Here is a 15784-nt window from a genome sequence, read left to right on the forward strand (position 1 = left end):
AACATGTGTGCACATGTGAGTGAAGAGTACACCAGATATATCCAGGCAGTGGAACTGTTACTTGGCCATCCCAAGCACATGCTCTATAATGACCTTGGTTTGTGCATGTGGCTCATTATGGCATTCTTGCATGGGTGTGTGTGCATTTCTCATGGGTGTCATCATCCATGGCTCCAGTGCATAGCCAGCATCTCCCACCAGATGGCCACACAGTATGTCCCCCCTGGCAAATCCCTGATACAGCTGTGAGGAATGTCAGATGTGGGAGTTGTAATAGCTTTCAGGGCTGCCAGCATACATATTCATGATAATGCCCTGGGCATTGTACTCCCTCTGGCAGTTGATTGAGGGGAAGCCCTTGCGGTTTATGTAGACCCTACCCTGCTCACTGGTTGGTGCCTTGATGTGGATGTGCATGCAGTCTATGCACCCAGTACCTCTGGGTATTCAGCTACATTGTGGGAGAGGTGCATATTGCTGGGAAATTCTTCATGGGTGTTGGGGAAATATATGTGGTCACAGGCATTTGGTAACATGACATCCAGGAATTGGTGGAGTACTCTGGATGCAGATGCCTTTGACACCCCCATGATATCCACAGCTAGTATTCTTAAGGCTACACATACGTATCCACTGGGATGGGTTCCCCTCTGTTCATTCTGGATGTGAGGCGAGGCTGGCACAGCTCCACAATTTGCTGAAGTATGTCCCCGTCCATCCTGTAGTGCTTTACTATCTGCAGGTCATGTAACCCCTGGTAGGTTACCCTAGGTATGAACACTCTTCTTCTTCTACTGAGTCTGGGGCAGTTGTCAGCATTATCCTCCTCTGTGTCCTCAGCCTCTGGCACATACTGATGGATCAAAGCAATGGCAGCCCCTAACATTTTTCCAGTTAAAATTCTCCCACATGCATACACCAATGGTGCAGAGTTTGTGGGACAAACCAGACTGTAAGGTGTTTCCATACTTTATACTGTGATGCTACAGATGTTGCCTGTATGATTGGCTCATTATGATACATTCCAGCTGCCACCTATATTACTCATGACTTTGATTTGGCCACTGTGAGTATTAGAAGCATTACTGGTAATTTGTGCATGATTGCCTTTATTCTGTAGTTGCCTTTTTTTAATTATTTTTTACTTACATCTCCCACTTTCAGCTATGCAGCCACCTGCCAGCTATATTATTATGTGCTTTGCCTGCCCATTTTAAGTTACAAGGGTCCCCTATTACTGATTTCTACTTTCATAGTCTCCTTTATTGTGCTGTTGCCCTTTAATTTTATTTTTGCATCTCCTCCCCATTTCAGCTATGCAGCCACCTGCCGGCTATATTAATGTGTGCTTTCAATGACCCATTGTGTGTTGCAGTATCCCATATTGCTGTTTGTACTGCATTTCCCTTGTTCTGCTGTTTCCTTTTACTTTTCCTATGTCCTTCCTGTTAAATCCCTGGCACGCTGCCCAGACCCATTTAGCTAGTGTAAATAGCAAGAAATGGCCCTTACCTGGCTGCAAACATGCTCCTCAGTTTATAGAATAAGAGTAAACAGCCTCAGACACACCCTCTCACTTAGCTGTGCTTAGCTAAGCAGAAACCAGCCAACAGAGCTCCAATGTGCTTACAGCAAGCATGACACACCCCCTTTTCATGTTACTTGCTCCTACTGCCTACACAATCGTGTTAGAGCACCTACATGGTTAGGTGCAGTCCGACAGTTAGAAGAAATCTGTGATTCAGTATAAGTCCCCTCATTAACATACCCCGCTGCCTTAAGCCCTAGTTACTGCACTACACATGAGCCTTCCCCCTTAGCAACCAGTGTTCCCTACCATTGTTTACGTTCTGCATGCCATTGACTATAATGACAAAATGCAGAATTTCCTAATGTTCATGTTTTCACCCTTATTCTTTACTTTTCTGGTTAGTAACCAAATACATTTCTGCACCTTACACTGTTCCAGCACAGAAACCTGCAGATTACCTCGATCACTAGATCAGCTCATTTGCATGGTTTTCACCAGCAAATGAGCTGATTAGCATCCAGTATGGCTTTCCATGCTAAAACAGTGTAGGGCCGCTTGTACACATCAAAATGGCACGCACCTGGATCTCGAGGCAGCCATTTTCCATGCAGGAGTGGCTACACTGTTCCTGCATGGAAATTTTCTGTTGATGAATCTCGGGGAAAGAATAGCTGAAAGAAACACTCAGAGAAGCTGGAGAGCTGACAGAAGCAGAAGACACTAGTGAACATGAAAATGACGATGAAGATGATGCAGCAGCAAACATGTCAAAATACCACCAGAATTTAGTAACTGGTAGACAGCTTGTCAAAGAAGTGAGCACAGTAGATACAGGATCGCCTGAATCAGTATCCAAAAAACGATGACTGGTGGATGATCCTCGTTTCGTTGCCAGCTTGGACTGCACAATATTAACTTCTCGTCAAGTGATGCATATTGTTGCACCAGCGCTGCAAGTAGCTGGCATTGATGTAAATGATCTGGTTATGTCAACAAGTTCAATACACTGAGCAAGGCAATCTGCATGACAATCCATTGCTGAGAAAGTAAAGAAGCAGTTTCAACCATCAACACCCCTTGTAGGACATTTTGCTGGGAAGCTGTTACCTCAAGGTGATAGAGAATTTGCTGATTACATGCCAATTGTTGTTACAGGTTGAAATAATGAAAAACTGCTGGACATACCCCAACTTCCATCAAGCACTGGTGAGCTGATGGGACAAGCAGTGGTACAGACATTGCAGAGCTGGCCAGGTGTTCCAGAATGGGTAGCTGGTTTGTGATTTAATACTACCAGTGCCAATACTGGTGTGCATACAGGTGGCATCACAGTGATTCAGCGAGTATTTGAGAAACAACTCTTGTTTTTACCATGCAGAGATTACATTTTAGAAATTATTTCTATGGCAGTGTTTGACATGTTCTTCCCATCTTCGGCACCACAAATAGCAGTTTTTAGAAGATTTAAAGAATATAACTTCAAACCAAGGCAAAAACTCACATATAGTAAATGGTCTGTACTCCCCTTACAGTCCAAATGGTAAAACAGTAAAAATCGGGTATCAGAGCGAATCAGAGGCCTCCAAATCAGAATCAGGTATCAGAAGCCTCCTATGAGGCCTATTGTATCAGGTAGAGGGTGGTCTATGGAACCCTTTTCAATCTATGTTGAAAAATATCTACGACCAATTGTTGACTCCAATAAATATGTGTTAAGGGACACTAAACAGTTTCTTCTTGATCTATATGAACATATGCAGGGAGTACCCATGGATCTAAACTACCTTATGGTGAACATGGATGTTCAATCCTTGTTCACGGTTATCCCCAATGGGGAAGGTGTTCAACGGGTGTATGAGTACCTTAAGGGTCATTCTGGATTGAATGGTAATGTTATAGATCTCATAGTTTCCTTTTTGGAGGTAGTGTTGGAGAATATCTTCAGTTCTGATTCCCAGTATTATTTGCAGAGGGATGACATAGCTATGGGCACTTCTTGTGCTAATAGCTACACCAACCTTTACATGGCCACCAAGGAGGAGGATTGTTTATCTGAACTGGTTGAGTTTCGTGAGAGGGTTTCCTTTTACAGACAATTTGTGGATGACCCCTTTTTTATCTGTTCAGGGACAATTGGTGAACTGGCTTTATTTTTTGATCAAGTGAATGGTTTATCTAGTGTTTTGAAGTTCATGTATGAATTTTCAGACACTTGGATCTCTTACTTAGATGTGTATGTAGAGAGAATAGCGAATGGAATGTTAAACACTGGAGTGTATAGGAAATCATACTATCAGAATGCTTTATTGCATAGATATAGCATGCACCCGGGATATGTGTTTAAAAATGTGATTAGAGGTCAAGCCATGAGGGCTTCTCATTATAACCCCAAACAGGAAGGCTTTGAAACTGAATTAGAGAAACTATGTGAGAAATCTAAGTCTAGGGCTTACAAGGATAAGGAGATCAAGATGGGAATAGCTGGGATCTCCACTTTAAGAAGGGATGTGGCTACCCCCTATTTTTCAGATCCTAAGGAAATAGCCTTTGATCAGGTAGAAGTGGAGCACCCTACAGTTATAATGGAATATGGTAATGTCAATCTCCCTGTTTTACAACAAGGATGTGGGCAGTGATAAAGATGTCATTAGATCACACTGGGAGGTGCTGACTGTGGACCCAGTGGTTAGAAAGGTGGTAGGGGATACATCAAGTTTTGTGTATAAGAACAGGTCCAACCTGAATAAATTGCTGTGTTATCCTAAGAAAGGTAGGAAGGAGAATGTTTATGACACTCTTGGTACAGTTCCTTGCACTAGTTGTAATTTTTGCCACTTTATAAATTCCAGTGGTAATTTTGTGCACCCCTCAAATGGCATGAGTTATGAGTTCCATATCTCTGCAACTTGCCAGTCTGAGCATTTGGTTTATCTTGCTACTTGTGTAGCATGTGATAGATTCTATGTGGGCAAGACAGATAGAAAACTCTGAGACAGGATACGTGAACACATTTATCAAATTAAAACTAAGTCCACAGTCAATGCACTATCTAAACATGTATTGGAGAGAGGTTACACACATATGTTCACCTTCAGAGTCATTGAGATGTTATTCACAGGTCCTAGAGGTGGTAACACTAGGAACCGTATTGAAACACAGGAGGCTAAATGGATAATTCAGTTTAGGGCTGACTTTCATCCAGGTCTTAATGACAGGGTACTCCTGAAACCATTTTTGAAGTTTAGAAGGCTTAGATAGAACCAATTGTTCACCAGTTGGCGAAGACCATTATATATTGTGTATAATAGACACATGAAATTTGTGTTCTTATGAAATTAGAGTATTTATTAGTTGAGTATATATTAATATTAGTATTTATGTAGTTGTATTAAAATGTGATATATTTTATGTATTTTTATATGTTTTCTATATATGTTTTCTATATATTTTTACACATATTTCTTTATATATATTTTCATATATATTTTTGTATATTTTTTATTTTATTTTTTAGATGGTGATCTTTTTAGAATAAGATGTTTGATAAGACTATGATCTTGTCACTTTAAGAAAATGTTTGAATTCAGGTTTTTGGTGCCTTTTTTACTATATAAGGAGTTGTTATCAGTGATGCATTATGGTCTGATGAAGCCCTGTTGGGTGAAAGCGCTTACCGGATTTATCTGTTTGTTTCAGTAAAAGACTTACACTGGATGGAATTGCTGCCTCTGGATGTATTTTAAAACTTACCAGCTATGTTTTGCTCTGATACCTGATTTTTGCTGTTTTAAGATTTAAAGAATACTGCAAACTTCTTGACTTGAATGCATAAGCACCACTGGATAAGGAAACTGGAGGTAATGGATGTCTGTTAAACTGTGAGAAACACTGGCTAGCTGAGAAGCAAAGTGAGGTTGTTGCACTACTGCAAGACAAGCTGACGTGAAACACAGCCTCGTGATGACTACCATGAATTTCTGAAACTGTCACTGCTCGTCCTCGATGACAAACCACAAGGTGAAGCATTTGCTTTCAGTCCACCTGGTGCATACCATTGTGCCAGGTGGATGGCAAAAGGCATATGCTGCCTTAAAAATCTACTCCTTCCAGGAGCAATTTAGATTAACTGCACATGAAATTCCGGCTTTTTGCCAAATCTGCCTCTTCACACTGACAATGTACGTTAAGGCATGGTTTTTCAGCTACTGACACTTGCAATGCTCAATTCAGTGATCTTTGCCTGTTGCAGACACTGGAGTCATTTACAGCCATAGACAACCAGATGGCTCAAGTTGCTTTATGAAAGCTCAAGGGACACCTTTGGTATTTGAGCGAAGATCACATAGCACTGTCCTTGTTCCCAGATCGAGTGTGAAATGAAGAGAAACAGCACATTATTGAAGCCTTGAAAAAGCCACCCAGTAAGGAAGATCTAAAAAGAGTCAATGCAAAAGCTGTTGCCAGTTTCCTGGGCATAACCTTATCTGACTTTGCAACAGAACGATCAATGAACCTATTCATTACTGTCATCATAAACCCATATTTCCCAACAGCTGATCCTGCAGCATGGAGTGACATGCCTGACTTTATCATTGCAAAACAAACTGTTACAGCTTTACAAGATGTTAACGGCTGTGCCGAATGAGCAGTCAAATTAGCAACTAACTTCTGTCAAGTGCTGACTCATAATGAGGAACAGTGAAAGCTGGTGTATCAGATCGTTGAACACCATAGACAGAAAGTCACAGAACCACGTAAAAGACACTATAGTATTATAAATGAACTGATGTAAAGTTGAGCTCACTACCTATGAATGTTGTTAATTTTTACTAGGCTTATTTTTTCCTAAACTGTTTGGCATTTGTGTTGCTCAGAATTGCAAACAGACATTTCAGATGCAGCATAAAACTGATATTTGCCATTTGTGTACTGATTTGTAAATATATTTAATTTCTATTGGTGCAATTTGTAAAAAAAATGTAAAAATCTCAGAAATAAAGTGCACTGAGTTGTCACTTAAAGTTTAAGGCTTTAAATTTTACATGGTTCTTGGTCCTACCAATCCTCATAAAATCAGGGGGTATGCAAACAGAAAATAAAAAAAATGTATTTGCATATATACATGAAACACCCTAATGTTACTGCACAATTTGTTCTAGTGTGCACATTCTCCATTTGTCTGGCCAGTGGTTCCTCTTCCCCTTACTTGTGTTTCTTTGTCCTTCTGTAGTCCAGTCACAGGCTTTGGCTACAGTGGCTGCTATGTATTTGTAATTCTGATGTGAGCGGGGTACATGCCATTACATCACACACAAGGTTGTGGACTTCACACCTCTGAGTGTACCTATTTAGCAGGTTGCCCATCATTGCTCCACTCCATTTGCTGTGGTCCTTAGATGGTTTGTGTTGCTATATGTTATTCTGAGGCTATATGTGGGCCTAGCTGTCATACCATCACAGACTGACATCTGGACAGGGCCAAATGTGACAGTCAGACAAAAGCTCACACATGGGGATAGGGTGTTAATAATGTTCTGCCAAACACAGACAGTTGGGTGACCAGTTTGGTAATTACTTGTTTGCTCTTATGGGTATGACGTCTGCTTCCACACTGTCTGCCACTGCTGTTTTGACATGATCCTTTCTTGTTTTGCAAACAGTTGGCAGGCAAATGTAATGTTAGGACAAGCAGAACAGATATACAGGGCATACTTGTGTTCCTTCTGTGACAATCTGTGTCATTCCATGGGTATGGCTGGTGGCCAGTGACATGTTGTCAGTGCTAACACAGACAGGTGGCAGCCTTTTATAAACTGGCAGTACACTGACCTTCAGGCACCTGCTGTCCTACTAGGCACCATACTTCTTAACTTCTGAGAGCCAGACATCTGGACAAAGCCATAAGTAACTGGGGGACAGAGGCCTGAATATAGGGACCATTTTATGTACTGGCCTTACAAACATAGAAAGGTGATTCAATAACAAGTTTTGCATTAGTATGCATGTTTCTATAGGGTATGAAGTCTGACACTACAATCTGTCATTATTTTCTGACCTTAGTCTTATGTGATTTGCCAGTGAATTGCCAGACAACCACTATTTCATTATATACAGACCACAAATATGATGCAAACCTCTGGACATTCTGCAATAGGTCTGTACAGTTGAGAGTTATGGTAGACACTGTGTAGGTAACTTCAAGCTGTGTAATGTCCACATGTGTGGCCCCCTGTCTACGACCTGTACAGCTTTCGTGCATTAACAGATATTGACATCTGGACAGTGTGTACAACTCCTGCCGTAGGTGTAGCTGACATGCAGAATAGTTGGCACTGCAGCTCTTGGAATATGACCCTGTCAACCACAGTAATGTACCTAGGCCACTATGACACAACAGCTGGGAGTAAGTGCTGGCCACATCCTGACAGTATTAACCACACATATACATAGCTCATTGACCCCTGCATATTGTAGACATGCAACAAGTTACTACGTTGATTGGGACAGCCCTGGCAACGTGTAATCTGCTGCTATTTCCCTAAAATCATACATGTTACTGCATTTCTATGGGAATATGTGTATGGGGGGAGCACACCTGTCAACTATACACATTTGCACAGACTGTGCTAGCTGCGTTACATTTTGGTTCCATTTAGCATAGTATTGTGCCCTGTCCTGGAGACTAGTGGCATATCACTAAAGACCACAGGTCAGATTGTAATGGCATACATTTGAGTTTCAGACTTCTTAGCCTTCAGACCCTTACTGCAACTGCAAGACCTGCTGTGCTATCACTGTGTAAGTCTGTAAGGGGGGTATTCCATTATTGTCGTCATTTGTGGACCTTTGCCAGATATTTCTTTATGGTTTTCTATGGCTGACATGCTGGGTGAGGTTGAGGGGTGAGTATGGGACCCCACACTGACATTCATGCTTGTGACCTATGACACCCCCAGTTAGTTGGCCCCCCCACATATACTGCAGTGGGATTTGTCACCTTGGATACTACTGCATAGTGTGAGGAAGTCAGTATTGGGCAAACATTTCCTAGTGTCCCACATAGCTGTCAGTTGCTTGCTGCTATCCCAGTAGGCCACCTCATTCCCTTGCATGCATGCAGCAATACCATAGAAATGCTACCAGAACATACTACGTCATTCATTTATTGTTAAGAAGACCGACTTACCTTGTGTCTGCGGCAGTTGTGAGGACGGTGATTGAAGGCTGCCTATGTTGGATGCATGCAGTACACTGTCGATACATGGTAAGGTACAGGTAGTGTGATGTGTAGCATCCATTTTACTGTGTGTGAGTCAGAGAAAGGTGTCAGTCCCTAGGTCCCTACAGTGTCAGTGTGTGTGCTATACGTTGCCTCTTTGTCAAGGCCAGGACATACTGGGCACACCTCTGTCTGCCTACAGGAGCTGGCTCAGGGTGGTTCCTTCTCCGAGTCCCTCTGTGCCTGTGGGGACCTTGTCAATGGTGGGGGGGCTGTGTGGCCCTTCTCTGTGCTGTTCCTGTTGCAGCTGTTTCTGAAGGATCATATTGTGTAGTATGGCACATGCTATGAGCATGTGTGCACATGTGGCTGGAGAGTACTGCAGAGCTCCACCAGATGTGCCAAGGCAGCGTCACAGTGACTTGAGCATCCCAAACACACAGTCTTTAATGGTCTTTGTTTGTGCATGTGCCTCATTATGGCGTTCTTGAGTGCGTGTGTGTGTGCATTTCTGATGGGTTTCATCATCCACAGCTCCAGTGCATAGCCAGCATCCCCACCAGATGGTCATACGGGATGTCCTCCCTGGCAAATCCCTGGTACAGCTGTGAAGAATGCCAGATGTGGGAGTCATGCTAGCATTCAGGGCTGCCAGCACACACATTAATGATAATGCCCTGGGCATTGCACATGACCTGGCAGTTGATAGAGTGAAAGCCCTTGTGGTTTACGTAGACCCTACCCTATTCACCGGGTGGTGCTTTGATGTGGTTGTGCGTGCAGTCTATGACACCCAGTACTGCCGGGTAGTCTGCTACATGGTAGAAGAGGCGCATATTGCTGGTCCTCTCCTCACAGGTGCTGGAGAAGTAAATGTGCTCACCGACATGTGGTAGCATGTCATCCAGGAACTGGTGGAATATCCTGGATGCAGATGCCTGTGAGACCCACATGATGTCCCCAGTAGGTCTTTGGAAAGTACCTGTAGCTAGTATTCTTAAGGCTACACATACCTTGGTATCCACTGGGATGGGTTTCCCTCTGTTGGCTCTGGGTGTGAGGTGAGTCCGGCACTGCTCGATGATTTGCTGAAGTATTTCCTTGTCCACCATGTAGTGCTCTAGTATCTCCAGATTATGTAGCCCCTGGTAGGTAACCCTGGGTCTGAAAACTCTTCTCCTCCTCTTCAGTCTGGGGGGGGGGGGCTCCTCACCGCCTTCAGCCTGTAGCACATACTAATGTATCAAAGTGACAGCAGCCCCTTACATTTTGTCAGTTAAAATTCCCCCGGGTGTGTACACCAATGGTGCAGTTTGTGGGAAAAAACAGACTGAAAGGTGTTTGCATAGTTTATACTGTTATGCTGCAGATGCTGCCTGTATGATTGGCTGACTATGATACATTCCTCCTGCCAGTTATATTATTTGTACTTGATTGCTTTTATTCTGCTATTTCCATTTTTTTTCCCTTTCCATTTCTGCCCCTTTTAAGTCCCATGGCATGCCATGCAAACCCGCTGCCCAAATGTAAACAGTTCTGCTATTTCCAGATTTTTTTTTTGTTTAAGAGCTGGTGGGAGCCACGGAAACCCGTTTAGCTAAAGTAAACAATTTTAAGCAGAAATGACCCTCCCCTGGATGTGAACACACTCCTTATTTCATGGAATAAGTAAATACAGCATCAGACACACCCCCTTGCTTAGCTGTGCTTAGCTAAGCTCAAATGGAAGCCATGGAGCTCCAATGTGCTTACACCAAGCATGACACACCCCCTTTTCATGTCAGCTGCCTCTTCTACTTACACCACTGCCTTATAGCTCCTACACGGTTACCACTACACCAGAGCCTTTCTCCTTAGCAACCAGTGTTACCTGTTATTGTTTTGATTCTGCATGTTACCCACTATAATAGCAAAATGCAGATTTCACTTAAAATTGTCTTTTCAGATTTGTTTTATTTTCTGCATGATCTCGTTTACATGCTGCTGCATTATGCTTAAACGGTCAAAATTGGCCAAAAAAAAACTTTTATTTTCATACTTTTGCAACTGTTTTCCATGCCAATGGCAATATTTTTGCCATTGGCATGTCTAATAGTCATAATACATGCTTTACTTTGAGCTGTCATGCCCTCATTTTGATTTTTGCAGAAATGTACATGGTCAGTAACCAAATACATTTCTGCAACAGACACTGCTCTGCCACTGATGACTGCCTGCTTTCTGTATAACTAATTCACCTCATTTGCATGATTTTCACCACCAAGTTAGGTAATTAGCATCAGTCAGTGGTGTTTGGGCCAGAAAGGTGCTGGCAGGCTTGTGCATTGTCCCAGCCTTGTTTACTGAATAGCTCAGCAGTCATATTCTGTGCAGAAGCTGCTACAGTATTCTAGCATGATAAAATTGCTTTATTGAATCTCAGGGCTGGTCTTTCTGAGCTGGGTAACACTCCAGAGGGGCTCAATGTATTTTTTGGGGGGGATCAGTAGTTATATATCACTCTCATTTCTACTTATTAGGTATGTTTGCCTGGCTCTGTTTTCATTTCCACAGAGCTTAGCAAATCTTGACTATTTTTCTTTGCTTCATGACATGTTTCCACTGAATATAGTGCCATCTAGGTAAATATAAGTTTAATAACTGTATCATTTCTCTTGTTTGTCACTGTTTAAGTGATTGTTACTTGTGTTTTACAATTTTCTGAGTATTTAAAGTGTATTTTTACTATAAATCAACTTTTTTCTTTACTGTTTGGTACTTGACTGTTTTTTGTCTTATAGTTGGCTGATTTATCTAAGTAATACATTGTTTGTTGTTGCATTGCACTTGAGGTTCCTTTTTTGTTGTACTTTTACATTGAGGACTAAGGTCATCCATCTTGCTGCAGAAAGTATTTTTCTGGTCTGTCTGAGCTGTGAAGTACTTCAGTGAGGTTCAATGTGTAGTCATTTTATTAGCCGGATAGCTCAGGAGTTAGATTCACTTTCATTTCTGCTTCTATGAATTAGGCATGTTTGCACAGAACTGCTCACCACATGGGGGTGGTTGCCAGTGCCCTGTACAGATGCAAGTTCCTGGACAGTTAAGTTTACCTATAAAACTAGTACTAGAATTCTAACCTGTAATTCAATGAAGCATGGAACCGAGTTAAGCTCAAAGCAGCTAGCTTGCTTATCATATAGCACTAATACCATATACCAGCACTATCTAATACCATATCCTAGCCCTATTCAACTATACTCCCTCACCCTAGAGACCACCCTAGGGGATCTTTATAAATCCTAGTCCATAAACTGTAATAACTCAACTTGGTGTAGGTCCGGTCGACATGGATATGCAATTTCCAAATGTCTCTGCAGCCAGCTTGATAGATATGAGCATTCTGAGACAACATAATAATTGTCTCATGTGCGCAGACAATCTTTTAATCCTTAAAGAAACCAACATAGTATGTGAGAGATGTACCTACACAACTTTCTTGGAGACAAGAATCTCACTTATAAACGAGGTTGTCAAGGAAACACACACTACATCGTGTACACATAGTGCCCACCAAACACACAGACCAATTACGCTCAAGCATTAAAAAGCAATATCCTCAAACGTTAAAGACATCCTAAACCTACAATTGGCAATGCCTATCATTAGCAATCACTAAAGCACAGACCAAAAGTAACACCAAACACCACACATAATCCTACATCTAATGGACCCCTGAAAATAAAGACCACAAGGCAAACAAACAAAAATAACTGAGTTTAACAATTAGCTTGGTTTCTGGTGTGAGTCCAAGGGGATTGAATATATGTCAGCCTGAGAGGACATGGTGAACAGACCATCTTGCTTTGCCAAAGATGGCCTATACTTCTTCCCCCGGGCTTCCAGATTTTGGCTAAAACTTCATCCATTATCCATGCCTTAAGAGTGTTTTTAGACAATATGAAAGTGACAAACCTACCAACAGAGCAAATAGAACCCAAAGGAACCCATAGGTGTTACTGTTTAATGCTAGGAGCCTTAACAAGAAGCTCCATGCCCTAAACACTTTCCTCACTCTGGAGAATATATGCATCTGTGCCATTATTGACATATCGTATAAAGCCATAGAAAGTACTCTGGTGATGGAATGCTACAGTTCCTTCCACAAATGTAGACTATCAGCTGTACAGACAGGGGCAAAAAAGCGGAGGTGTCTCAATCTACATTAGCAACAAGTATACCTCAAGGTTAATTAAACACGATGATACCCTGGAGTTCATCCATGTGATATCACCCTTACCATACCTTAACAAGCTATAGGTCACCATCTATGTCCAAAACACAGGAAAAAAAACTGTTGCAAAAACACAAATAGGCCACCAAGGTGTCCAGAAACTCAGTAGTACTTTTGTACCTGTTGTAAATTAGTACTTTCGTACCAAGAACACGAGCCGATAATTCACTGGTTAAAAAAACAGAATTTATTTCCACAAACAGAAAGCTGGTAAGCGCTTTCATCCTGAACCACAGAACTTCATCAGACAAATGACATCAAATACAATACATCTTTTTATACTCGTATTAATTAAAAAAATGTGTGTGTGTAGTTCTAGTTACACCCCCTTAAAGGAATATTCCTATTAGTATAAAAAGAACATTAATGCAGATACTGTCAACACATAACCTATTAGCAGCCACAAAAATTATGTATATGTATGAATCCAATGTACTCATATATATTTATATATATCTATATATCTATATATATATATATATATATATATATATATATATATATATATATATCTATATATATATATCTATATATATATATATATATATATATATATGTTCCCTGGGTGGAATTCCCAGATATGCTCAGAATTGGTCCAAAATGACAAAAAATACACCGAACCCACAGACATTGCCAACATCCTAGCTGACAGGTTCAGTGCAAACTTCTCCCCTCCCACCAAAGGGCAAATATCTATCCCAGCAGAGTGCTGCCCCCCCGACATCTCAGATGCTCAGGTAAGAGCCGCCCTCTCCAAAGCAAAAAACACATTATCAATGGGACCAGACAGTGTCCCGGGCTGCGTCCTACATGAACTCCAAGAAAAGCTAAACCCAAACATAAAACTACTGTTTAATCTCAGCCTTACCACAGGATATGTACCCAAAGAGTGGCGTACAGCAACAGTGGTCCCTCTCCACAAAGGTGGTGCCTCAATGGATCCTGGAAAGTATCGCCCCATAAGCCTGACTAGCTTGGTCTGCAAAGCTATGGAAAGGATCATCATGGACCTCATAAAAAAATATATTGGGGACCTACAGACACTGGATCCTACCCAGTTCGGCTTTGTTAAGGGCAGATCCTGCCTCTTAAACCTGGTCAATTTCTTTGAAACAGTTACCAAGGCCATTGACGAGGGGAAGGTGGGCCACACAGCCTACCTGGACCACGCAAAAGCCTTCGATACAATACCCCACTCGGGCATTATAGATAAGCTCACCAGCTTAAATATAAACCCCAATGTCACTAGATGGGTTGCATACTGGCTCAAGGACAGAACCCACATGGTTAGAATTGCTGGAGCCATGTCAGACTCCAAACCAGTTACAAGAGGCATCCCACAAGGCTCAGTCCTGGGACCTCTCCTGTTCGATATATATTTCTCGGAGGTACAGGCCAACATGGAAGGTCTGTGGCTAACCAAGTTCGCAGATGACTGCAAACTGGGCGCTATAATCGACTCTCCAGCTGACACAAGCATCCTCCAAAAGGGCCTCATAGAAACAGACAACTGGTGCCAGAGCCATAGCCTCAAGCTAAACGCCAAGAAGCGTATAGTCATCCCCTTTGGCAAAAACAAAGTGCCCACAAATTACCACATAGGTGGTAATCCATTAAATACGGAAGAAGTAATTAGGGACCTGGGGACCCAAGTTGATAGCAATCTCTCATTTGACAATCACGTGGCCAAAGTGGTTAGAAAAACATTTTATATAGCCCACCTAATCATGAAGGGATTCACATCGAGATCAGGGGAGGTCATCGTGCCTCTTTACTCATCCCTCATCAGGCCCATAATTGAGTACAATGCCCCTTTTGGGATGTACCTTACCAGACACCTGCAGCAACTGGAAAGACCCCAAAAGTACCTCACCAAGAGGATCAAAGGGCTCAGACAGATGCCATATGCTGCCCAGTTAAAGAAACTCCAGCTCTACTCAGTGGCATACCGCCTGCTCAGAGGCGATCTGTGCCTGACGTATAAAGCCATGTCCAACCCGGAATTAATGGACATGCTGCACCTCAGAAAATCCAAATCCCATCGAGCTACATGCTCGAGAGACTTGAACCTCAGCACTGAAACAAATAGGACATGCTGGAGGGACAGATACATAACCCAGAGGCTCCCTTCACTCTGGTATAAAATCCCAGTCCAGGTTAGGCAGAGTCCCTCATTGACTCTCTTCAAGAGGAATCTTGATGAGTGGATGGGAGATAGTAGGTTTACCTCGGGTTTCACTTCTGTGTCACTGTTAGACAGAGGCACAGTATACTAACCTCGAAAAAGGGCATAGCAAAATTAATTTAAAATGGGTGGCGAAAGCCAAACACACTCTGGCTAGGCTTATAAATGCCAAAAAGTACTAACTCCCAATGAACTCCTATATCCTCCAGGAGCAGAGCAAAGAGAAAACAGTATAATACTAGAAAAAATCTCTCCAGGAGGCTGACTGCAATAATTTCAAAGTAGGTTCAGGAATACTCCACAAATAACAGACCTCAGTAGCAATTCACAAGGAGAAAACAGGAACAACTCAAATCCGATAGATCACAGTACTGCTTTATTTAAACCAAACACAAGCGCTTTCACTACTGCTTCTTCAGGTGTATGAGGAGAGTCAGAACAGCACCTGTTTAAATATTACTTCAAAACACATGACCACTTATCTTAAAGGCAAACAAGCAAATAAAAAATAAATCACAAGGTCCACAGAGCGAGAGTGAAGCAGAGTAGAAATGATCAAACTATTTATTAAAACAA

Source organism: Protopterus annectens, chromosome 6.part0 (genome assembly GCF_019279795.1).
Source record: "Protopterus annectens isolate FY-2018-M chromosome 6.part0, PAN1.0, whole genome shotgun sequence".
Classification (NCBI taxonomy): Eukaryota; Metazoa; Chordata; order Ceratodontiformes; family Protopteridae; genus Protopterus; species Protopterus annectens.